The following is a 26692-nucleotide window of genomic DNA, read 5'->3' as shown; positions in this document are numbered from 1 at the left end:
CACATATATATATATATATGGGTCTACCTGAAAACGCTGAAAGTTGTAAACGCCGACGACTAGAACACCGACACCGGAAGATCGACAACGGAGAAGACCGACAGTTGAGAATCCCGATGCTGAGAACACTGACATGTTGAGGTAAGTGTGCGATAGGGATGGACGTTAGGGGAAAGGGTGTGGGTAAGGTAAGTGTGTGATAGTGACAGACGTTAGGGTAGGATGCGGGTCAGGTAAGTGTGTGATAGTGACAGACGTTAGGTTTAGGGGCGGGTTAAGTGAGTTAGGGTTAGGGTGCGGGTAAGGTAAGTGTGTGATAGTGACGGACTTGAATGTTAGGGGCAGATTAAGTGAGTTAGGGTTAGGGTGCGGGTAAGGTAAGTGTGCGATAGTGACAGAGTTAAGGGTTAGGGGCGGATTAAGTGAGTTAGGGTTAGGGTGCGGGTAAGGTAAGTGTGCGATAGTGACGGACCTTAGGGTTAGGGTTTGGGTTACAGTTAGTGCATAGATAGTTGTGTATGTAAGGTTTAGTTTAGGTTTGTAAGGTTTTTGGTGTGCTTGTTTTGTGTGTGTGTTTTTCGTGAAAGGTATTAGTTTTGTTGATTGTCGGGATTCTGGTTTGTCGGGCATGTGAAGTTTCCTGTTTTTGAACTTTCTTTTTTTTCGGTTTTGTCGTGTCGGTTATTTCGTTGTCGATGTTTTGGCATGTCGGTGTTATCAGGTAGACCCATATATATACATATATATATGTTTATATATATATATATATATATATATATATATATATATATATATATATATGTATAAGCTAGTTACGAAAACAAAATTGCCACTGACTCTAAAGACAACCACAAAGCATTCTATAGCTATGTCTAGAATCTAAATGGGAACACTCAGATCTGCTCTGAGTTACAGCATGATGGCACAAAATATACAGAACCAACTGATATTGCCAACATCCTAGCAGATAGGTTCAGTGCTAACTTTACCCCCCTCTCACCTCCTAGAGGGCCCATCTCTATACCGGAAGAATGCAAAGTTCCTATAATCATGGCTGCACAGGTAAAAAACACACTCTCCAAAGCAAAGAACACAGCATCCATGGGACCTGACAATATCCCAGGCTGCATTCTACACGAACTACAGAATGAACTGGCACCCTACGTAATTACCATGTTCAATCATAGCCTCACCTCAGGCTTTGTACCCACTGAATGGTGCACAGCGACAGTTATCCCACTCCACAAAGGGGGAGCCATGACGGACCCCGGGAACTACCACCCCATTAGCCTGATGAGCCTGGTCTGCAAGGCCATGGAACGTATCATCATGGAACTCATAAACAAAGGCATTGGTAATCTCCAAACTCTGGACCCTACTCAGTTTGGATTTGCAAAAGGTAGATCATGTCTCCTAAACCTGATTGACTTCTATGAAGCAGTCACCAAAGCCATAGATGATGGTAAAATGGTTCACACAGCTTATCTAGATCTCGCCAAGGCTTTCGACACCATCCCCCACTCTGGAATTATAGATAAGCTCACTAAACTAGGTATAAATCCCTATGTCATAAAATGGGTTGCCAACTGGCTCATGGACAGAACCCACACTGTGAAAGTAGCGGATTCCAAATCCGACATCAGACCAGTGACAAGTGGAGTACCACAGGGTTCAGTCCTGGGTCCTCTCCTGTTTGGTATCTACTTCTCTGAAGTGCAGGCCAACACAGAAGGTCTTTGGCTAACAAAGGTTGCAGATGACTGCAAACTAGGAGCCATAATCGCAACTCCTAATGATGTGGACAAACTACAAAAGGGCCTCACTGAGACAGATTCCTGGTGTCAAAGCCATGGCCTGAAGCTCAATGCCAAAAAGTGTATTGTCATCCCCTTTGGTAAAAACTCTGTACCCATGAACTACCACATAGCTGGTAGTCTACTTAATGCCGAAAATTTGATAAGAGACCTTGGGACACAGGTGGACAGTAGTCTCTCCTTTGATAATCACATCGCCACAGTGGTCAGGAAATCTTTCTACATGGCTCATCTCATCACAAAAGGATTCTCATCCAGAAAAAAAGAGGTCATTGTTCCCCTCTACTCATCACTCATTAGACCCATTATAGAGTACAATGCCCCTTTTGGTATGTACCTCACAAGACATCTACAACAACTGGAAAGACCACAGAAACACCTCACAAAGAGGATTACTGGCCTCAAACAGATGCCCTATGCAGACCGTCTCAAAAAACTACAGCTTTACTCCATCGCATATCGCCTACTCAGGGGTGATCTCTGCCTAACATACAAAGCTATGTCAAACCCAGAGCTGCTGGACATGCTCCACTTAAAGAAATCCCAATCCCTCCGAGCTACACGCTCTAGGGACCTTAACCTTGTCACCACAATAAACAGAACATGCTTGAGGGATAGATTCATGTCCCAGAGACTTCCCATACTCTGGAACAGACTACCTATCTATGTCAAACAGAGCTCCTCATTAGCACTCTTCAAGAAAAATCTTGATGATTGGATGGGAAATGGGAAATTCACCCCGGGGATCACTTCTGTGGCTCTGCTCGACAGGGGCATAGGAAAATAATTTTCTTGGGTGGCGAAAGCCAGGGTACATTTTTTAGCTAGGCTTGTATGGGCCCTAGGGCCGATAGCCTAGTACCTACCTATGAACCTATATATATATATATATATATATACATATATGTGTAGATATATATTGTGGTTGTTTATATACCTACATCTATATGACTGTCTGTATATCTGTAGACATACTTTTCTAATTATATATCACACAGATAATTATCTCTATGTGGAGTGCATACAGACATCTGGTCCACATTCTGTAACTGTCTTTCATTCACAGCTGCACTATTCTGCCTTACTACAACACAGCCAGGTGTCACATATGAACACAGACTAACATTAGGGTGGTATATATGGTGAGAGATTGCTGGTGAGCCTATTATACACCTATGGCATTTGTGCATGCTGCATTAGACATTAACATGACTATCCTGCATGTGGTGTGCTCTGACACCCATGTGTCTATCATGACAGCAGTACTTCCACCACCAGGTATTGCCCACACTTACATACCAAAAACACATATTATGACTTAATTCTTTGTCATTCCTTGCTGATCTGAAACAGTTGGCGGGTATGTCCCACTGCCTACAGGGACAGTCAGTATTGTCCAGAGCAGTTGTTCAGCAGAACTTCATTACAGGGACAACTACAGATGGCTCATATCAACATTCCACATCATATTTTCTATTATTCTATACCACATACTACTTTCAATTACATACATATATGTTTTATTTGCCTGTCATTTTTTTTCTGACAGCTGTGACTGCCTGTTGTTTACAGTTTATGTTTTATACTTCTTTTCACTGTGTGTGTGTGTGTGTGTGTGTGTGTGTGTGTGTGTGTGTGTGTGTGTGTGTGTGTGTGTGTGTGTGTGTGTGTGTGTGTGTTTCTCCGTCTCTGTCTCTCTCTCTCCATTAGAGTGATTGAGCTGATTTGAATGGATTGCAGCATGGCTTTTATAAGTGATACACATGATCAGGTGATGGGCTCTGCACCAGTGTACAACAGTTGCTAAATGCATGCAGCCTGCTGTGTAGTACTTCAGATAACCACTGTCGTGGCAACCCAGTACTATAAAATACTGACTCATGTGGGCATTGTCCCTTAACCTTTCCAGTATGGAGGACAACCTTCCTGTATGTGGGCAGCAGTGTTAATGACAGCAGTTTGCAATACCTCTTACAGCAGGAATTGCAGATGCCAATTACACATTCATATGGAGTTCCAGACCTACAGACAGAGTGAGTAGTGTTTATATGTGCATTGTATATTTCTGGTCTTGCAGTGTTTGTGCGTACATAGTTGTTTAGGATGGATTGCAGTCTGTCTGCATAGCTCTCAACTGTGGGTCTATCCACATGATGGCCATTGGATTGTGTGGTTGGTTTGGTCTGTGCACTACACAGGTCTTGCCCTACATATATCAATGGCAGTCTGTCTGTTGCATGCTAGCAGTACATAGCTACATCCATTTGTGTTTCTGATGTTGTATTCCTGCATAAGGGTATGTTGCAACAAATCCTGTAACACCAGCAATATCCAGGATGTGTAATAGCAATATTACAAGTATGGCCCTGTGTGGAATCCTCTGGCCTCCACATATATGCAGGCTTTGTCCTGCTGTGATACAATTAGAGGTTGTTGGGTAATGGCCTATCATTATTTACTGCTAGCATTCCTGCTGCCATCTCAGTCATATTGTTGACTCCCACAAAATATATTGATCTGGGTCCATACATGTGACCGATACATTGACATTACCACAACTATTACATTCACCCCTAGGGCATGACTACAGGGTGTAATTGGAGGCTGCTGGAATGCATCAGTAATTGTTGATTGTTACCTATCTTGAAGGCAAATCCTTTGTCTACTGTTGTACTGATTGAAGGCCTAGGCCTGGACAGCATAGTGTGTTATATATCCACATTGCTTGCATCTACTGTTTTGTGTGGGCCTTGCATTCATCACTGATTACATATGTTAGACCTCAGGTGCTGTAAGTAATGGTATACATTACTGTATAGTATACAAATAAAGGTTGTCTGTGTATGCATACTTGTGTGTCGTGTCATGTCATTTGAACTATGAGTGGGTATATGTTTGATGTAAGTTTTCTCATTTGTGGGACAGGTTGCTACACTGCACATTTCACAAGTACCAGTTACAGAGCTTGTGGCTGAGCGATATATTTTGCACCCAGTACTTCCACACTACTCCTACATATGTATGGCTATTAATACCTATTGTCTGTGTACATGTATATGTGTATATATATATATATATATATATATATATATATATATATATATATATATATATATATATATATATATATATATATATATATATATATATATATATGGACATATATTTGTATATACTTGAACATATTTGTCAAAGTAGAGATGTGCGTGCATATCTGAACCATTGTGATGTGTACCCCTTCCACATTGTACATTCCCTACGTTAGACTGACTTTTCTGCATGTTATGTTACAGATATCACTCCGACATGTACAGATGAATTGGCTTACTGTGAAAGCATTGTGGCTGTGTTGTGGAGGGTCCTGTAGCCAAAATATGCATGTGCTGGGTATTGGATTGCACAGCATATCCATTAGGGCTGTGAGGGGGTAACAGAGCACTAATTACCAGGTATCCCTCTTTTGAGCCCCCACCCCCATTAACAGTGCATATGGTCTGTTATGTTGTCGTGAGTGGTTCAGGTGTTTGTTCCCATGTAGTAATGCTATACACAGTTCTATCTGTATCTATACTTATATACATCTATAGATATCTTTATATGTACATATGTATATACATATCGCTGTATCTGGCTACATTTCCAGATATATATCTGTCCATATGTCCATGCATGTTCAGACCATATTTTTGGCCTGCACCTCATTCCATTGGCAATTGACATGGATGATCACAGGACTGTAGTCAGTAACTCGTGTCAACACTTTTGTGTTTCAGACTTCATCTCCTTCAAGATATGTGACTAATACATATCACTGTGTGACTAGCAACATTTTAGGTGTCTTAGAGCAGTATTTGCCATATATCCATACTTGTACCCACATTTTGGCACACTTTGTCCAGAATTCTTGCATTAAGTGGTTGTATGGTATGATATTAGTACATTTCCTGTAATGTTGACTGCTTGTGCTAGATGATATGTTTGTGAAAACATGTGGTTATGTATATCTGCCATGGTTTATTAGTAGATCACTTTGTGTATGGAGTCCAGGATTCTGGGTTTGAGCCTTGGAGTGGCATTACAATTTGTTGCTGGGCAGAACAAGGGACGTTGGCTACAGAGGGATTAGGGCACTTTTATGCAGTTGTCAGTGGGTCTGCGTGATGGTAAGCACTGCTAACCTCCACTTATGGTTTCATACAGTCAGTTAGCTTCTGATTACTCAAACTGTGTAGACATAGCTTAGCCCCATGCAAGTCCGCGCAAACACACTTACTGCTGCTTAAAGGTGCTGGCTGCTGCTTACCCCCGTGCTAATTTATTTGACATAAAAGCAAAAGGGGTTGATTGGAAAGTGGTGACAAATGGGGCATAAAGAGGGAAAGACAGGAGGGACAATAGATAGGCATGTGCAGGAAGGGTATGGGAAAGGTCCATAGCTGCCCATTTCTTCTACAGCAACAGCTGTGCATATACACTATATTTGCATGTACATTTGGACCCTCAAACCATTGGGGAAGGGGGGAGGACAGCAAATATTCATTGTGATTCCAAATAGACCAGATTACATGTGTCCAGTGGACACTTGTGCAAGACTGACAGCTATGTTTGGGCCATGATTTTGTTGTGGGAACAGATTGCCCTTGTTTTATTTTTCAGGTGAGAGTGGGATGTTGGGGAGGGGTAGTAGGTATATTTGTGGAGGGAGGTTGGGTAGGTTAACAGACAAGACACACAAGACGCATATAGGGCTGGTATATGATACATGGGGGGGGTAAACACCTTGTACGGGGAGGGGTGTTTGGAAGTCACAAGCCCATGAGCCCCCAACTGGAAACAGTGGGACTGATGTCCCCACCCATGGGCAGTCACCACAGCACCTTCACGACACCGAAGGTGGCTTTGCTGGGGGCTATGTAGGAGGGGCAGGCTCACCCTCTAATAGCACCACTTGGCCCTCAACCTGGTGTAGCCACTCTCGATATTCCAGATCGAGCTCCCTACGCAACAAGGCCCAGACCTGTTGACTGGTGACAGGTTATCTTCAGCGCCCGCTCCAGGGGGGGTGGTGAGACCCATCCCCTGCAGCAATTCCTCTCGAAGGTGGCACAGTGCCCACGTCCCAGGCTGGGCCCCAGATGTGCTGGTGCCCGGTGCCAAGGCCATCTGGGGTGAGACAGGTGGGTGGCTGGGACCAGCCTTCCCATATGAGCTGGGTTGTCACCGGTTTATGGCAGATATGGTTTAATAACAGTCAACAGCATTCAGGATTAGGTATAACAGCATGCATAGGTATTCCCATTAACCCGACACACCGGATGTAACACAGTTGCAGAGCAATCAGCACACATGCATATATGGAACAACAGTGGCCATTACAAGAGCATACAGGTGTCATTGATGGCAACAGGCCACCATTATGGGTGTATTATAATATGGCACATGCAAAGCAAGAAATGTGATTATGTATGCCCCTCTAGGACATATGTCCCAACAAATGTTTGGAGTGTACACATACCAATTGAGGAGTGTCATTGGGCTATTTTGCACATATGGTAGGGGTGAGAGAGTGTTCAATTAACAACTGACATATCCTTGTAGTTTCACGATATTCCTAGTCACTGCAGTGATATTTCCCTCACAAGTATTATTACACTACCCAATGGCCTTATATTATACACTGGTATGTTTATAGATTATTATATATGTGACCTGTGTCTTACATAGAGCTGTGACAAGATGCAGGTGTTGATGCAACATATGTTGAGTATTGCTGTCATACACTTTGGGTGAGGTGCTACAGTGACAGGTTTGTCTTTCCTACACATTCTATGACTATGTACACATTTGACTTGCTGTTATATGTCATTAACAGCTACCTACATTTCTGGGTTCCTCACACTGCTTTTTCAGGAGGACCGGGTACCAGTCTGCTGATATGGGCCATTTATCTGTACATGCTGGACAGACTGGATCAGTCATGGGGTATGACTATGCAAACAACTGTCTATCTGAACACTCTAGCCAATTCTGTACAGTTGTTGGGTATAATTATACATACAGCTTTCTATCTGAACATTGTAACAAAATCCGTACAGTTGTGGGGTACGATCATGCATGCAGCTTACTAGCACTCCTGGGATTCAAACCCCTGCTATGTGTGATAACAAAATTATAGTTAACATCACAGTACACTGTATCATCAGTGAATTGATGGTAGGCTTTCTACTGTCTTCTATCTATGTCTCCCTCACTTGTACAATATCACTGACCTCTTGGCACTTTCAACATTGTTATACAGACCTTCATACACATTTTATCTGCATACCACAGCATGGGTAACACTGCTTAATACAGCAGTATTATTTATAGTATGCAACAGTTCAACTACATATGACAGAAGAGTACTCGGAAGCACTCCAGGGGTTATACCATTATTCACAGAATATTACACATGTATTCCTACTGGAACAACACTTTCTAATGCTCTTATATGTATTTGTTATGACAGTACATGCAGAGGAATACTAACCTGCCTCACAACACAGCCTTTGCAACCTAGCATCATGGGCTTGCTGTTTTACAGCCTGCTTATCTGCAGATGTCGGAGGTATACAGTGATATGTAGCCATACCTATCCATAGTATACACAAGCTAGTCAATTCTTAACTACTTAGTGGAATCGGTAGTTACTCAGCATTGGGGCATTAGCCATCTGCCGAGACTGCTGGATCCACTGTTCCAGTACATCCTCCTTCCACTGCTTCAGGTCAGCATGGTTATGCCTGACCTGCTCACCAGCCCGGGGGATACCTGTGGCACTGATGAGGTCACGGGCGAGACTGCCCCAGGTCTGCATTTTATACTGCGAGCCCTGGTACTAGCCTGCTGTGGTCTCTCCTCATGGTGTTGTACCAGGAGCCATACCATGAGTTAAGACTCCTGGATGCACCAGCACTGTGCTCTAACATGAGTGCTTCACCCACACCAGCCATTCTGCCTGCATTAGGAAGCTACCACCACTTATGGAACACATTCCTGCCTGTGTGGTTTATATACAGCCATTTCCAACACTTTCCCGTGATTGGCCGGGTTTGAAGAGGCTAAGTTAGGGGCGCACCTGCTTACCTATGGTTGGCAGTGCTTATAGTGGTATACCGGTAGGCAGATTGGATTGGCTCCCTCACACATTGCTTACTCTTACTAAGTTGAGCTGTGCTGCGGTTAGCATTGCTTAATAGTTAATTTGCACTAGATTTGCCTTCTGGCAGTAATATATTCTTCATTACAGGTTTTATGTGTCTGGTATCCATGATTCATGTGTACATACACTGTATAGGGATCTGGGGACTTCTACACTTTATTACAATAACACGTCACATCTATGCTTACTGCAGTAGTCCAGTTCACATATTTATGTTATGTAGCAAGGTAGACCATCTCACACTGTGCATAGATTCAGTTCACATCTTTGTTTTGATTTACCTGTGGTGAGGATTAGTTTACTGATACCTCATTCATCTGTATTGCTTTTTCTTGGTTTAGTGGGTGACTGCTATGACTGTAGTGTACAGGTTCATTGGTTCAAGCCTTGCAGAGGCAGTTTATTTTGTTGCTGGGCAGGACACGTGGGTTTGCGGGGGTTTGTGCGACTGTAAGCACTGCTATCCTCTGGTTACAGTTTCATGAACCTGTTTGCTTCTACTTTGCTTAATCTGAGTAGCACCCCCCGCCCACAGGCATACTCCCACTGGCTGTCGCATACCCCCGCGCTACTTTAAGTATATGTAGGCTTTATACATGCTTAAGTCAGGTGTACATGTCAGGTATGACTGTTCATGAAGGTCAGTGTAAGGTTAAGTGAAATTCCAGTTTAGCATTTCTGGGTAGGCTACACTCAGTATTCGGGGTAGGTTTACATATGCCATATCTGTGTTGTAGAGTAGATGTGAATAGTGGAGGTGTAGGCGGGTAGGTGGAGGGGGGATAATTTTAACTGTATAGTAGGCCATTCGACTAATTGGTGGGGGTGTGGTAGTGCAGGTTTGCAGGGTGTTGGGATATGTATGCAAGGCAGGACAGGAGGTGTCAGTGTCATTAGTTGGTATAGGGGTCTGGAGTGTTGGCTGGTGGCGGACTTCGCCAGGTGGTGATCCAAGTGTACTTGGGTTTTCCCTTCATGTGTTTTTACATGTGTAGTCTGGGACAGCTGTGGTAATACACCTGGGTAGGGGATTCCAGATTCTGCCAATATAGTTGTGTGGTGGGTGTCACCTGCTTGTGACTGTGGACATTACTGCGAATGCAACAGGGGTCGATAGGTATGTGGTGTTACTGGGCCACACAAAGGGGCTTATATTAGTGGACATGTCCAGAGATGTGCAGGAAGGCTGATGGAAAGGTTCACAGCTGGGCATTTCTTCTACAGCAACAGCTGTGTATTTACCCTGCATTTGGGGGTAGGTCTGGACAATCACACCCCTGGATGGGGGTGAGGACAGCAACATAGCTCTCAGCCGATCAGAGGAAACCTCAATAGAATCAGAGACAACTCTTCACATAATCAGGGACAATCAGGGACATTTTCTATATATTTGTAGTATTAACCTGAAACATTTGCAGAATAAGGGAATGTGGATTTATATAGGATTTCTGACGTGAAACGTCTATAACTCTGTATTACTATCATTATTTATTAAGGGTAATTGACCACCTTTTTTTCAGCACTCACCAGTTTTCAGGGGGATTGAGAGGGACATACCTAATATTGTGGTGTATAGCAGGGACAGTTATGAGTTCTGGACAGCAATACTAATTTGTGATGCCAATTAGTCCGGCTTACTTGCCTGCAGTTTGGTGTTGTGACCAAGTGTTCTTTGGTGTAATTTAGTTGGTTTGCAACAACACATCTGGTTATACTGTCCTTTGCCATGTAAACTTATCTTTGCTACAGTGGGAACAGATTGCCCTTGTTTTATTCTTCAGGTGAGAGTGGGATGTTGGGGAGGGGTACTAGGTATATTTGGGGAGGGAGGTTGGGTAGATTAACAGACAAGACACACAAGACGCATACAGGGCTGGTATATGTTACATGGGGGGGTAAACACCTTGTACGGGGAGGGGTGTTTGGAAGTCGCAAGCCCATGAGCCCCCAACTGGAAACAGTGGGACTGATGTCCCCATCCATGGCCAGTCACCACAGCACCTTCACGGCCTTGAAGGTGGCTGTGCTGGGGGCTATGTAGGAGGGGCAGGCTCACCCTCTAATAGCACCACTTGGCCCTCAACCTGGAGAGCCGCTCTCGATACTCCAGATCGAGCTCCCTACACACCACGGCCCAGACCTGTTGACTGGTGACAGGTTCTCCTCCGCTCCCGCTCCAAGTGGGGGTGAGACCCATTCCCTGCAGCACTTCCTCTCGAAGGTGGCACAGTGCCCATGGAGGTGGAAGTCCCAGGCTGGGCCACAGATGTGCTGGTGCCTGGTGCCATGGCCAGCTGGGGTGAGACAGGTGGGCGACTGGGACCGGCCTTCCCATATGAGCTTTGTTGTCGCCGGTTTATGGCAGATATGGTTTAGTAACAGTCAACAGCATTCAGGATTAGGTATAACAGCATGCATAGGTATTCCCATTAACCTGACATGCCAGATGTAACACAGTTGCAGAGCAATCAGCACACATGCATATATGAAACAACAGTGGCCATTACAAGAGCATACAGGTGTCATTGATGGCAACAGGCCACCATTATGGGTGTATTATAACATGGTACATGCATAGCAACAAATGTGATTATGTATGCCCCTCTAGGACATATGTCCCAACAAATGTTTGGAGTGTACGCATACCAGTTGAGGAGTGTCATTGGGCTTTTTTGCACATATGGTAGGGGTGAGAGAGCGTTCAATTAACAACTGACATATCCTTGTAGTTTCATGATATTCCTAGTCACTGCAGTGATACTTCCCTCACAAGTATTATTACACTACCCAATGGCCTTATATTATACACTGGTATGTTTATAAATTATTATATATGTGACCTGTGTCTTACATATAGCCGTGACAAGATGCAGGTATTGATGCAACATATGTTGAGTATTGCTGTCATACACTTTGGGTGAGGTGCTACAGTGACAGGTTTATCTTTCCTACACATTCTATGACTGTGTACACGTTTGACTTGCTGTTATATGTCATTAACAGCTACCTACATTTCTGGGTTCCTCACACTGCTTTTTCAGGAGGACCGGGTACCAGTCTGCTGATATGGGCCATTTATCTGTACATGCTGGACAGACTGGAACAGTCGTGGGGTATGACTATGCATACAACTGTCTATCTGAACACTCTAGCCAATTCTATACAGTTATTGGGTATAGTTATACATACAGCTTTCTATCTGAACATTGTAACAAAATCCGTACAGTTGTGGGGTACAATCATGCATACAGCTTACTAGCACTCCCGGGATTCAAACCCCTGCTATGTGTGACAACAAAATTATAGTTAACATCACAGTACACCATACCATCAGTGAATTGATGGTAGGCTTTCTACTCTCTTCTATCTATGTCTCCCTCACTTGTACAATATCACTGACCTCTTGGCACTTCCAGCATTGTTATACAGACCTTCATACACATTTTATCTGCATACCACAGCATGGGTAACACTGCTTAATGCAGCAGTGCTATTTATAGTATGCAACAGTTCAACTACATATGACAGAAGAGTACTCGGAAGCACTCCAGGGGTTATACCATTATTCACAGAATATTACACATGTATTCCTACTGGAACGACACTTTCTAATGCTCTTATATGTATTTGTTATGACAGTACATGCAGAGGAATACTAATCTGCCTCGCAACGCAGACTTTGCAACCTAGCATCATGGGCTTGCTGTTTCACAGCCTGCTCATCTGCAGATGTCGGAGGTATACAGTGATATGTAGCCGTACCTATCCATAGTATACACAAGCTAGTCAATTCTTAACTACTTAGTGGAATCAGTAGTTACTCAGTACTGGGGCATTAGCCATCTGCCGAGACTGCTGGATCCACTGTTCCAGTACATCCCCCCTCCACTGTTTCAGGTCAGTATGGTTATGCCTGACCTGCTCACCAGCCCGGGGGACAACTGTGGCACCGATGAGGTCATGGGTGAGACTGCCCCAGGCCTCCATTTTATGCTGTGAGCCCTGGTACTAGCCCTGCTGTGGTCTCTCCTCATAGTGTTGTACCAAGAGACATACCATGAGTTAATACTCCTGGATGCACCAGCACTGTGCTCTAACATGAGTGCCTTCACGCACACCAGCCATTCTGCCTGCAGTAGGAAGCTACCACCATTTATGGAACATATTCCAGCCTGTGTGGTTTATATACAGCCATTTCCAACACTTTCCTGTGATTGGCCGGGTTTGAAGAGGCTAAGTTAGGGGCACACCTGCTTACCTATGGTTGGCAGTGCTTATAGTGGTATACCGGTAGGCAGATTGGATTGGCTCCCCCACACATTGCTTACTCTTACTATGTTGAACTGTGCTGTGGTTAGCATTGCTTAATAGTTAATTTGCACTAGATTTGCCTTCTGGCAGTAATATATTCTTCATTACAGGTTTTATGTGTCGGGTGTCCATGATTCATGTGTACATACACTGTATAGGGATCTGGGGACTTCTACACTTTATTACAATAACACGTCACATCTCTGCTTACTGCAGTAGTCCAGTTCACATATTTATGTTATGTAGCAAGGCAGACCATCTCACACTGTACATAGATTCAGTTCACATCTTTGTTTTGATTTACTTGTGGTGAGGATTAGTTTACTGATATCTCATTCCTCTGTATTGCTTTGATGGTTTAGTGGGTGATTCCTATGACTGTAGTGTACAAGGTCCATAGTTCAAGCCTTGCAGAGGCAGCTTATTTTGTTGCTGGGCAGGACACGTGGGTTTGTGGGGGTTTGTACGACGGTAAGCACTGCTATCCTCTGGTTACAGTTTCTTGAACCTCTTTGCTTCTACTTTGCTTAATCTAAGTAGCGCCCCCCCACCACAGGCATACTCCCACTGGCTGCCGCATACCCCTGCTCTACTTTTTGTATATGTCGGTTTTATACATGCTTAAGTCAGGTGTACATGTCAGGTATGACTGTTCATGAAGGTCAGTGTAAGGTTAAGTGGAATTCCAGTTTAGCATTTCTGGTTAGGTTACACTCGATATTCGGTGTAGGTTTACATATGCCACCTGTGTTGTAGTGTAGATGTGAATAGTGGAGGTGTAGGCGGGTAGGTGGAGGGGGGATCATTTTAACTGTATAGTAGGCCATTCAACTGATTGGTGGGGGTGCGGTAGTGCAGGTTTGCAGGGTGTTGGGATATGTATGCAAGGCAGGACAGGAGGTGTCAGTGTCAGTAGTTGGTGTAGGGGTCTGGAGTGTTGGGGGGTGGCGGACTTCACCAGGTGGTGATCCAAGTGTACTTGGGTTTTCCCTTCATGTGTTTTTACATGTGTAGTCTGGGACAGCTGTGGTAATACACCTGGGTAGGGGGTTCCAGATTCTGCCAATATAGTTGTGTGGAGGGTGTCACCTACTTGTGACTGTGGACATTACTGCGAATGCAACGGGGGTCGATAGGTATGTGGTGTTACTGGGCCACACAAAGGTGCTTATAGTAGGGGACACATTGAGGGATGTGCAGGACGGCTGATGGAAAGGTTCACAGCTGGGAATTTCTTCTACAGCAACAGCTGTGTATATACCCTGCATTTGGGGGTAGGTCTGGACAATCACACTCCTGGATGGGGGTGAGGACAGCAACATAGCTCTCAGCTGATCGGAGGAAACCTCAACAGAATCAGAGACAACTCTTCACATAATCAGGGACAATCAGAGACAGTTTCTATATATTTGTAGTATTAACCTGAAACATTTGCAGAATAAGGGAATGTGGATTTATATAGGATTTCTGACGTGAAACGTCTATAACTCTGTATTACTAGCTTTCCCACCCTTGTATTGCATGTATGTACACACCCCACCTTGGTAGGTCATTTCCCGGGCTTCCTCCCATAATATGACAATTTTTGGGGTGTCCCACAAGGGACGCTCCTGTCTCTGTTCCAAGATTAGATTTCACTGGTCCACTGTGTCCCCCCTGGTTGTATCCTGCCTGTGGTCTGAGGAGCAGTGGACTGTTTACATTGTTTGTGGGTTTGTTTGTATGTTTCCTCTGTCCGGCTGGGGGGGGGGGAGGTCATGCTACATGTTACAGGTTTCTTGCTTGGGCCCCACACCTCCATTGGCATAGCCTGTAAACATATGTCATTCTTGGGTTCTGTATCTTATCATAGGTATATATCTGTGTATATCTACACACACATGAACATGGTCCCTCCCCAATCTCTTAGCCACTGCTTCTATGCCCCATCTTCTATCACTGTTAGAATATAAAACATTGACATCTACTGTTCCCCAAAAGTAATTCTCTTTCCATTCAAAATTTGCCAAATCTTGACATATTTCCTGAGTATTTTTAACATGGGAAGGTATTGCAGTCAAATATTTTTTAAAATAAAAATAAAAAGAAATTAACATTCTCTAAAAAAGATCCTATTCCCGAAATAATAGGTCAAGCTGGAGTTTAGATAAATCTTTATGGATTTTAGGAATAACATACATAAATGGGTGTTTGAGTGTACTAACAATCAACATTTTACCATCTTTGTTTTTCAAAAAAAAACAATTTGTTCCCCACATTCCAAAATGTCACCTAACTCTGTCAAATATCTTTGTAAAGGATTATACTGTAACTTATCATAATATCCTTCTTCAGACAATATGTTTAACACCATTTCATCATATTGAGCCATGCTCATCAACACCCAATTACCTCCTTTGTCAGCTGCTTTGTATACTATCCTATCCATATTAGACCTTAACTCCTGAAATGCCTGCCACTCTTCTTTATTGAGATTGTAAGAACAGAATGTCCTTATAAAATTACCATAGCAATTTTCAACTTTTTTACATACTAAACCTTCAAACACATTGATAGCTTGACTTGTTCTAGGGGGTATGAAATTACTTTCAGAAGTCAGTTTAGGCATGTCTAAACATCCATATCCAGTAAAAAATGGTTCAGATGAAACATTAGATTCAGCATAATCACCCTGGTTCCCATCACCGAATCCCACACATAATTGAAACATTTCATTTTCATGGATAATTAAATTCAATAAATTATCTTCTTCTGAAGATTAATTAACATTTTTTCATTGTTGAAAACCACATCCTGGTTTGTTTGAAAAAAAGACTCTTAAATTTAATTTTTGACAAAACTTTTTAACATCCATAATTATGTCTGCAAGGGATAGAATTCTAGTTGGAACAAACTTTTCCCCTCTAAGTAATACCTTTTGAGCATCATCAGAAATGTTAAAGTCTGTTAGAACAACAATTTTCAATATATTTTTCTCTTCTTGAATGCCATAACCCTCTGCACATATTTCAGAAGTTAAACAAACATCCTCTTGAATAACACTGACATTATCATAATTATTTACATAATTTGGGTTGTCAAAAGCAAAAGAATCACTCCATAGTCCATCACATACATCATGATTAGAAACACATAGTCTTACTTCTGTCTGTTTCTTCCATTGTGTTTTCCTCGTGCCTGCTTCAGTTTGGCTTACTGTTGAACCTGTTGTTACCCTTCCACCATGTTTTGTGAGTTTGAGGAGTCTTCTGAATTAACTTCTTCAAACAAAACACTTTTTCTGCCTGAATATTGCTCGCCTGAAGAAACCGACGAGTCACGGACTTCAAATACAATCCATTTACCCTTTCTGTAATTACTGGTACGTCCCCTGGGTGGATGAGTGTAGATCAGACCATTTTCAAAATCCTTTATATATATATCTATTTAATTTTTTCTTTTTACCTCAATGACATTATTTTCCACTTTATGTACATTTGCATTAACCTCATCGAAAAACTGTTTGTACCTTTGCGGGGGGAATTTCACTTAACAAGGATCCTGTAACAAAGTGATATCCCCCTGCAGTTTCTTCAAATTTCATACGTTCCTTCTAATCAGGACCCACAACCAAGCAAGTGTACATTGCAGTGAGGACTGCCTCCATTCAGCCAGGAGATCACTCTTGTCATGGGTGAACTCCGCAGCCGGCAACTGGTCCCACAGAGGCCCCTCGGGGTAATATTCAATGCCACATATTTCTCGAGAAGTTTGAGGTCATAAAAGACCGTTACCTCTTTTTTATTTAGTCTCTCTAATGACCAAAATGTGTCCATCTCCCCACTCTCAATTGTAGAAGCCCAGGGATCTAGTGAAGCCAATTTACGTTCTCGGTCACAAACCAAGTTAGCAAACAAAGTGCTGACAGTAGTACCTGGAGGTTCAGTGGTCCTCATCTTCCTAGAAAATGATAATTTCTATACACATCAAACCAACGTAATATCTCCAAAAACATATATATAATCCACAAACAGGAACACCACTACAGGACCCAATGAATTCTTTATTAACATGTTCTGGTACCTCGGCTTCTTGTCTTGCCTTCTGCTGGAATATTGTTATAACACAATTATGTCCCTATATATATATATATATATATATATATATATATATATATATATATATATATATATATACCCCCTCTTCCAATTAATTAATTTATCAATTAACAATTATAGTACTACTAAATCAGTACTTAAAGTAAACAGTACTTTACATAAACATTTTTACAGACTTTTAGATTATTGCACTTTCCTTGATGATAGCACCATATATTTAAACAATAAATATGAATGCATAATGCCAATACAATTTTATATACATTTTATATTATGCATCCTTTAAATACATATTATTTTATTTTAAATAACTTTTATTTTAAATTAAAAAAAACTCAAATGAATAACCACATTAAATAAACAACCACATTAAATAAATAACCACATTAAAGAAATAACTGAATATTTCATTCAGTTTGGGTTTGTTAAAGGTAGATCATGTTTACTAAACCTGATTGACTTCTTTGAAGCAGTCACTCAAGCCATAGATGAGGGCAAGGTAGTGCACACAGCCTATCTTGACCTTGCCAAGGCTTTCGATACCATCCCACACTCACTAAACTGGGCTTAAATCCCTATGTCACAAGATGGGTGGCCAATTGGCTCACTGACAGAACCCACACAGTAAAAGTAGCCGACTCCAAGTCCGACTTCAGACCAGTGATGAGTGGAGTACCACAGGGTTTGGTCCTGGGTCGTCTCCTGTTCTGCATCAACTTCTCTGAAGTGCAGGTCAACACAGAAGGTCTTTGGCTAACAAAGTTCACAGATGACTGCAAACTGGGAGCCATAATAGAATCACCTAACGATGTAGACATTCTACAAAACAGCCTCTCAGAGATAGATGTTTGGAGTCAAAGTCATGGCCTCAAGCTCAATTCCAAGAAGTGCATTGTCATTCCCTTTGGGAAAAACTCAGTACCCATGAACTACCACATAGGTGGCAGCTCACTAAACACTGAAAGTGTGATAAGAGACCTAGGGACAGAGGTGGACAGTAGTCTCTCCTTTGATAACCACATCATCACAGTAGTCAGGAAATCCTTCTACGTGGCACACCTTATCACAAAAGGGTTCTCCTCTAGAAAAAAGGAGGTCATTGTTCCTCTCTACTCATCTCTCATCAGACCCATTATAGAGTACAATGCCCCATTTGGCATGTATATCACAAGACACCTACAACAATTGTAAAGGCTACAGAAATACCTCACTAAGAGGATTACTGGCCTCAGACAGATGCCATATGCAGACCATCTAAAAAAACTCCAGCTCTCCTCCATCACATATCGTCTACTCAGAGGCGATCTCTGCCTAACATACAAAGCTATGTCAAACCCAGAGCTGTTGAACATGCAACACTTAAAGAAATCCCAATCTCTCCGAACCACACACTCCAGGGACATAAACCTTGTCACCACAATAAACAAAACATGCTGGAGGGCTAGATTCCTGTCCCAGACACTTCCCATACTTTGGAACAAACTACCCATTAATGTCAAGCAAAGCTCCTCATTGGCTCTCTTTAAGAAAAATCTTGATGACTGGATGAGGAATAGAAAATTCACCTCAGGGATCACTTCTGCAGCACTGTTTGACAGTGGCACAGGAAAATAATTTTCTTGGGTGCAAAAGCCAAGGAACCTTTTTGGTTGCGCTTATATAGGCCTCATGGTTGATAGCCTAGTACCTACCTATGAAGCTATGAACCTATGAACAAGGCAGACAGTATAGAGAAAATAAGCAATAGAACAGAACAATTACAGAGATCGGCACAAAGTAAGAGCAGCTCACAGATATAGTGTAGAAAGGTTAAGGACAAGGTGTTAAAATAGGTTAAGCATAAAATGAGTAAGTGAGGTGTATAGAGGTTTCATTGCAGCGTGCTTCCAGTGTGATTAGGACAATATAATTACATAAAGAGGTAAGTTTAGTTGACATATTCTTGTGTAATGCAGTGTTGCTTTGCCATGCCACTTGTAGGGATTACCAATAGATACTGTATAGATATTGTATACTGGCATTTGTCATGAATACACCACATACATTTGTATACCTTATGTTGTATGATGTTGTATTGGCTGTATAGCATAGTAGATGGATGACTCACTGTAAGGACATTAACCTAGTATGTGATGTTAGTACTATGTGCTTGTGGGAGAGATTTGTCTAGCAGACTGAAACACACCCTTGGAAAGAACCCTGCCTAATGCACACAGAGCACATCAGTGCACCTCACCACATGTCATTTGTCTGATTGGCTGGGTGACTGTCATCTCAGCACAGGGATTCTGCCTGTGTCCCTCTTTGACTGGGGCAATATGTGCTGATCATGTAACTACAAATGTAGAGATGACAATGATCGTGAGGACTGTATGGCCATAATTCTAGTTAAATTCAAACATCCTATGATTCCATAACATGATGTACAATGTTTTAAAAGGTTCACACATAAACATGGCTACACTGAGGCTAGCACCTCTTCCAATCACAGCATACTGGACATGGCAAGGCACACGTGTATTGCAGGTTGGCTGTATGTAGATGTCAACACTCACCTATGTAATGGTACATACTACAGATCACAGTACGTGTTGCATGCAACACACCTCATGTCTGCTAGTACTGTCAGTTTGGACATATTATGCTTGATGTCATAAGCAAGCCTTGTTGTGGTCAGTCCTTTTGTGGGCCACATCATCCACTACAAATAAAACACTGCAAAACCCTACCTATGTCTAGGTTACGTCATATGGATAAATACATATGCATCAAGTGAGCTGGAGTGAAATTAGATCCCCTACTTATCTAGTTTTACACACTATAGATCACAGTACTTATAACATTCACCACAGCTTACATCTGATGCTGCACTGTCAATTGGTAGTTTTAAAGTGGCTGACATCATTAGGTCTTTTAGAAGAGGGTGATTTGGAAGCCAGCAATAAGTTCCAGGACCAAAAAGTGCATAACCATTACAGGTGGATAACATATCCATTGTTTTGGAGGGGAGTACACACACACACACACACACACACACACACACACACACACACACACACACACACATATACAAAAACAATTGGACTGGAATGAGATTAGAAGCCCTACCTCTTTAGGCTTATACACAACAGATCACAATACTTATCACATGCAAAACAGCTTACATCTGATGCTATATTGTCAAGTGGTAATCTTAAGGTGGCTGATATCATCAGGCCTTTTAGAAGAGGGCAGTTTGTAAGTCAGCAGCTAGTTACAGGCCCAAAAACTGCATAACCATTGTAGATGGATAGCCCATGAGAGCATGTTCATTGTTTTTCAGGGGAATACACACACACACACACATACACACACACACACACACACACACACACACACACACACACACACACACACACACACAAAACACCTTGGCTGGAGTGAGATTAGAACCCCTACCTATCTAGTCTTCCACACTATAGATCATAGTACTTATCTCACACACCACAGGTTAAGTCTGTTGTACATGCAATTGTAGGCACAGTACTTGTGCATTACACAAACTAGGCTTGTGTTGAACAGCATCTGTGGCCTGCAGAGTGATATTGCTTCATACTGTTATCTGAATCTAGTATCCTAGCAGTGGGATAACTGTTTTTATCCTAGATATGTGTTTACAGTTACCAGTATGGCCATATGTGGCTAGTTGCAGTCACATAGCCAAATCTGTGGGCAGAGACAATGTGCCCAGTCCATCATTGACAACATTATAGATTACACCACCTGCTCACCTGTATCTGTCTACGTGGTGACATCCAGCAGGCATAGGGGTTTGTAGGTAAGTGGATTATGTACTGTTGCTCCCTTAGTTTGGATCCTTTGAGCAACCGTATGGCTGCGGTAGTGCAGATTTACTCACCATTATTAGGATGTGTTGGATAATACAGACATCCACACACATATTTCTGTACATAACAGGGATCTATATATAAATGTAGCTGTCTTTGTGTATGCTATGTATATGTGTTATGTAGATATATGGGAGGAGTCTATGTATCATTTTATATAGCTATATGTATTGGTCTATATCTATTTGACAATACATCACAATAGATATACTGTGCATTTGAGAGAGAGATAGTGACAGACGGATATGTGCACATATACATCTGTATGTATAGACATTTATACATAACAGATCATTTTGATGAAAGGGCAACAGAATTGCACTCATTTTCACTAAGTGTCTGGGTATGCCCAGTGGGACTGTTACTACTTATAAAGTGGCTCCAGGCCACACATATCTGTACTCCAGTCTAGGATTTTGTATGTTACAGACATTAACATCTGCCTCTTTTTCTGCAGTACTGCACTTCACTCAAAATGTCCATGGCATTCCCAGCTGTGTGCTATACGTAGTATGTGACTGAGGTTGGTAATGTTTCACCACCAACCGACTGACAGTCTGCATACCTCTTAACTCTCATAATGTTCAAAGACTGTCCTGAGGTTTGCCTCATATGTTTGGTCTATTCCTCATGAATTTGTGGTCTTCTGTTGAATTATTGAATGCTGATATCACTACAGTATACTAAGTACAGATAAACATTTGTGTTTCAGACTGTATATCCTTCAGAAAGTATGTAATAATGCAACACCTGTAATCCCAGCAACTTTCAAGGTTTATAGGAACAATATTTAAAATCTGTCCCTGTGTTGGGGCTTTTGCCCCCACCCCCAATCTTTCTGGCTTTGTCCAGATTTCTTGCACTAAAAGGTTATGAGGTATGACAGTCTGTGAAAACACCAACATAGTACTACCTCACATGCAAAATATATAATTCCAAATTAGAACCATTGACACCATCACCAATGCTAATTTCCCTAGTCCACTGAGCCACACAAATCACCAGACAGAGAAGAGTCATTCATCACACAATCAATAGCATAAATATGTACATTGTTAACCTGCATGATGAGAGACATACAATGTGTGAGTTATATCTATATTACAGCCCTGAGATTGCCTGGTCCACTGATATACCATAGCTGATTTTCTGTTGAGCAATTCTATGGGTACACTGCTGTGTTGGGGGTGGGGGAACAACAGCACATGATCAGCTGGGTAGACAGCTGTTCACATATCATGTGTGGCCACTGTTTAACATCTTCCTTGGCTGATGCCATGAATATTCCAACCATGAGGCCTAGTGAATATTAAGGGGCACATACTATTGGAATGGGTATCTGTAGTCCCATATGGATGTTACATCTGCCCAAATCACCCACTATATTTCCTTAGATAAGAGCAGCAGATCCATACATATGATACCATATTATAGTAATCCCTACAATTAGTGTGTAGGTTAGAGACTTACCTTGCAAATGCAGCAGTTAACAGACTGGTATTTCAGGGCTGACTCTGTCTGATGCAAGCAGTACCCAGCCAATACATGGATAGTTACAGGTTGTGTGGATTGCCTGGCATCAGATATTTTAATATATGTATGTAGCTAGGAGTAAGGAGTCAGTCCCTGGGGCCTTAGGTTGTCAGTGAATGTGCTATGCATTGTCTCTTAGCCAATGCTAGGGTACACTGGATATGCCTACATTTGTCTATAAGGACATCATCAGGGGACTCCTCCACCGAGTCCTCCTGTGATTGTAGCTGTGGTGAACTAGGCATTGGTGGGGGCTGTGTAACTCTTCCCTTTGCTGATCCTGCTGCAGCTGTTTCCGCAAGATCATATTGTGTAGCATGGCACATCCTGTGAAAATATGTGCACATGTGGCTGGAGAGTACTGTAGGGCTTCACCAGATATATCAAGGCACCCGAACCATGACTTCAGCAACCCAACCACATGCTGTATGATGTTCCTAGTTTATGTATGTGCCTCATTATGGCATTCTTCCGTGGGTGTGTATGCATTTTTGATGGGTGTCATCATCCATGGTTCTAGTGTGTAACCAGCATCCCCCAGTAAATCGCCGTGTGGGATGAACCCCCCAGCCAACATCTGGTGCAGTTGTGCTGCATGTCAGATGTGGGCATCGTGATTACTGCCAGGGCTGCCAGCACACTCATTCATGATAATGTCCTGGATATTGCACACAACCTGGTAGTTGATGGAGTGGTACCCCTTGCGGTTGACATAGATTTTACCCTCCTCATCTGATGTTGCCTTGATTTGTGCATGAGTGCAATCTATGGCACCCAATACCTCAGGGTAGTGTGCTGCATGGTAGAAGTATTGCATATTGCTGGCCCTCACCTCAGGGGTGAGGGGAAAATAAATGTGCTCACTGACATGTGGTAGCATGGCATCCAGGAACTGGTGGAATGCCCTGGATGCTAATACCTGTGAGAAACCCATCATGTCCCCAGTTGATCTTTGGAAGGTACCTATAGCTATTATCCTAAGGGCTACACATACCTTTTGTTTCTGCTGTGATGGGTTCCCCTCTGTTGGCACTGGGTCTGAGTGGAGGGCGGCAGAGATCAGTGAGTTCTTGTAGTATATCCCTGTCTGCCCTGGAGTGCTCTACAATGTCCAGCTCATGTAGCTCCTGGAAGGTTTCCCTGGGCCTGAACACTCTTTTCCTTCTCTGTTTAGGCCTATAGTCAGCAGCAGTGGCAGCACTGACTTCAGCATCTAGCACATAGATATGTAGCAGACCTGCAGCAGCTCCTTGCATTCTTTCAGTTAAAATCTCCAAGTCTGTACTCCAATGGTGGAGAGTATGGGGGGGGGGGGAATCAGATTGTAGGATGTATGCTCTACTGTAGGTGCTCCTGAATGGTTGGCTACCTGTGATGCATCTCACCTGCCTAGTATATCATTAACATCATTTAATGACCCCAGTTTAAGTTAAACAAAGGTCAAAAGTAATTAATACACCATTGCCTTTTAGATACTGTCAACAATGTGGCACATCACGGAAACACACGCCCTAAAGGTTAACAAAGCTTAGCAGTTAGTAGAAACCCCCCCACACACTTCCACACTCAGCAAAGTGGTGTGCCATGCAAATACATGGAAACATGCACCCCATAGGTAAACAAAGTTTAGAAGTCAGTGCACACACCTCTCAGACTTCCAAGCTTAGCATGGTGGCACACCACGCAAACAGGCACAACTAAGCTCAAATCAGCTTAGAAGTTATTGGACACACCCTCTCCTAATGTCAGCCACCTCCTGTGTGGACACCAATATGCTTCTCTGTCTACATGGAAGGGATATGCAGACACAATTACCCCATTATGCTATTCAGTAACTCCACCTCATTTGCATAGGAATCAGTGCTCACAGCCTGGAAACTACATACTTCCAAACCCTATCACATTAGCAACAGTACCAATGATCATTGTAGATACTCCACACATGGTCCTGTAATGCATTTCTGTCTCATAATATTCATTTTGTCATTTCCATGTTTTTTTTTTTTTTTTATTTTAAGGCATGTTGACGCACTGCAGTGCACCTCACAAACATGCCTAGATTAATAAAAAAATAATTTTAACACATTTTCTGTAATTTGTGAGACACACAGGGGATATTTTTACTCATATCCGTATGTGGTTTGCCATTTCTGTCCATCTACCTACATTTTTGCAGCCTCTTTTATCTGTTTACATTCCTCTACATGGAATTTTTCCATGTACACTACAGACATTGACATGGGGTCTGCTGGACTGCCTATCCGCTTGCTGGATCACTCTACCTGCCTCATTTACATGAAATTCACCTGCTTATGAAGTTATCTCATGCCACAGAACATCCTGTGTTGGCACGTGCATGCGCTCCGCCCAACAGTGCTTACTGGATCTCATCCCTGCTTACTTTCGTGTAAGCAGTGTGGCATGATGCCTACACTGTACAAAGACCAGGTAGACTTTATTACATTCCCCCCTAAGATTATCATTATAATTATTAATATTTGGATTTGTTTTGTATTAGTTACAGATATTTACATGGAAAGCTTATACTTCTTTATAAAACTTCAAGATACTAATCTGCAAATTATATTTAATATGGACATTAACAATAATGCAAGAAACTTTAAACATAATAATTTGAAATTTACTCTGTTAAGATGACCCATCTTCGGAATAATTGCATGCTTATATAAAATCAGTGAGGGCATTGGATTGTTTTAAAATGAGTTTGGATGATTGGATTGGTTAAAGGGTGTATGTTCATTATACAAATCAGTGCATCTTAGATGGTTCTAGGTCCTGATATATATATATATATATATATATATATATATATATATATATATATATATATATATGTATGTACATATATATGTATATGGCAACATATTGTTAAGAAAATGTGTACCAAACAGTCCCACAGGAGTCTTACTGAACATTCAATAGCACTTTGGCATACATCTAAATTCGAACCTTGACAGTAATCCAAGAAAAATGTAGATACCTGAATATTATCTGACCATAACACATAGGACTTCAACTTCACAAAGTTCAGCTATGACAGATTGAAGAAAATAAGAATGTCTGCATTACCCTTCATTACCCTCAACACAACTGTATGCTGTACTTTCAACTATTCACTTGTTCAGGGAAGATTAGGCTAACTATACATAGCTAAGCACAATAGCAAGAAGGGCACCAGAGTAATGCAGCCAAAGGCAAAAACACAAGAGTTTGGCATAAGCTTTGTACTTCCATTTACACTAAATTGCAGGTGGTGCTCAGCGCTAGACATTGCACAAATGCAGGGGAGAAAGACTGATGACACTAGACAGAAAAGATACATTGATGGGGGAGAGGAAAGTGTGGACCAAGTAACTTCTGACATAAGCAGGATAATGGCGGTTCAACACAATATATAGGTAACAGCTACACATAAAATCATGTACTTAAAACAGTCAATAGCACTTTGCAAATGACTCGATTAGCAACTTTAAAAGTATGCAAAAATTATTCTATGGCTATGAGCATTATCTCATCATTTTTAACATTTATTTAATATTCGTTGACCGGAAAAGTCTGACTAGGACAAAGCCTATTTTCAGCAGAGGCCCAGGAAGAAACACTCCAGATGCATGTCTTTGGAATTATGCCACAAAAGAACTCCTCCTTCACAAAATTTAAATAAAACTTACTGAAGCAGAAGGGATAATTAGAGAGAGAGAGAGAGAGAGAGATGGAGAGAAAAGGTGCAGCAGTACTGTTTATGGGACATGCAAGACCATCTTTATGGTGTATTACTCTTATTTCCTCATTATTAATGATCTGTACAATAAAATGCTTGTTAAAGGG

The sequence above is a fragment of the Protopterus annectens genome, chromosome 6.part0 (assembly GCF_019279795.1).
Source record: "Protopterus annectens isolate FY-2018-M chromosome 6.part0, PAN1.0, whole genome shotgun sequence".
Lineage (NCBI taxonomy): Eukaryota > Metazoa > Chordata > Ceratodontiformes > Protopteridae > Protopterus > Protopterus annectens.
This window is presented reverse-complemented; position numbering follows the sequence as displayed.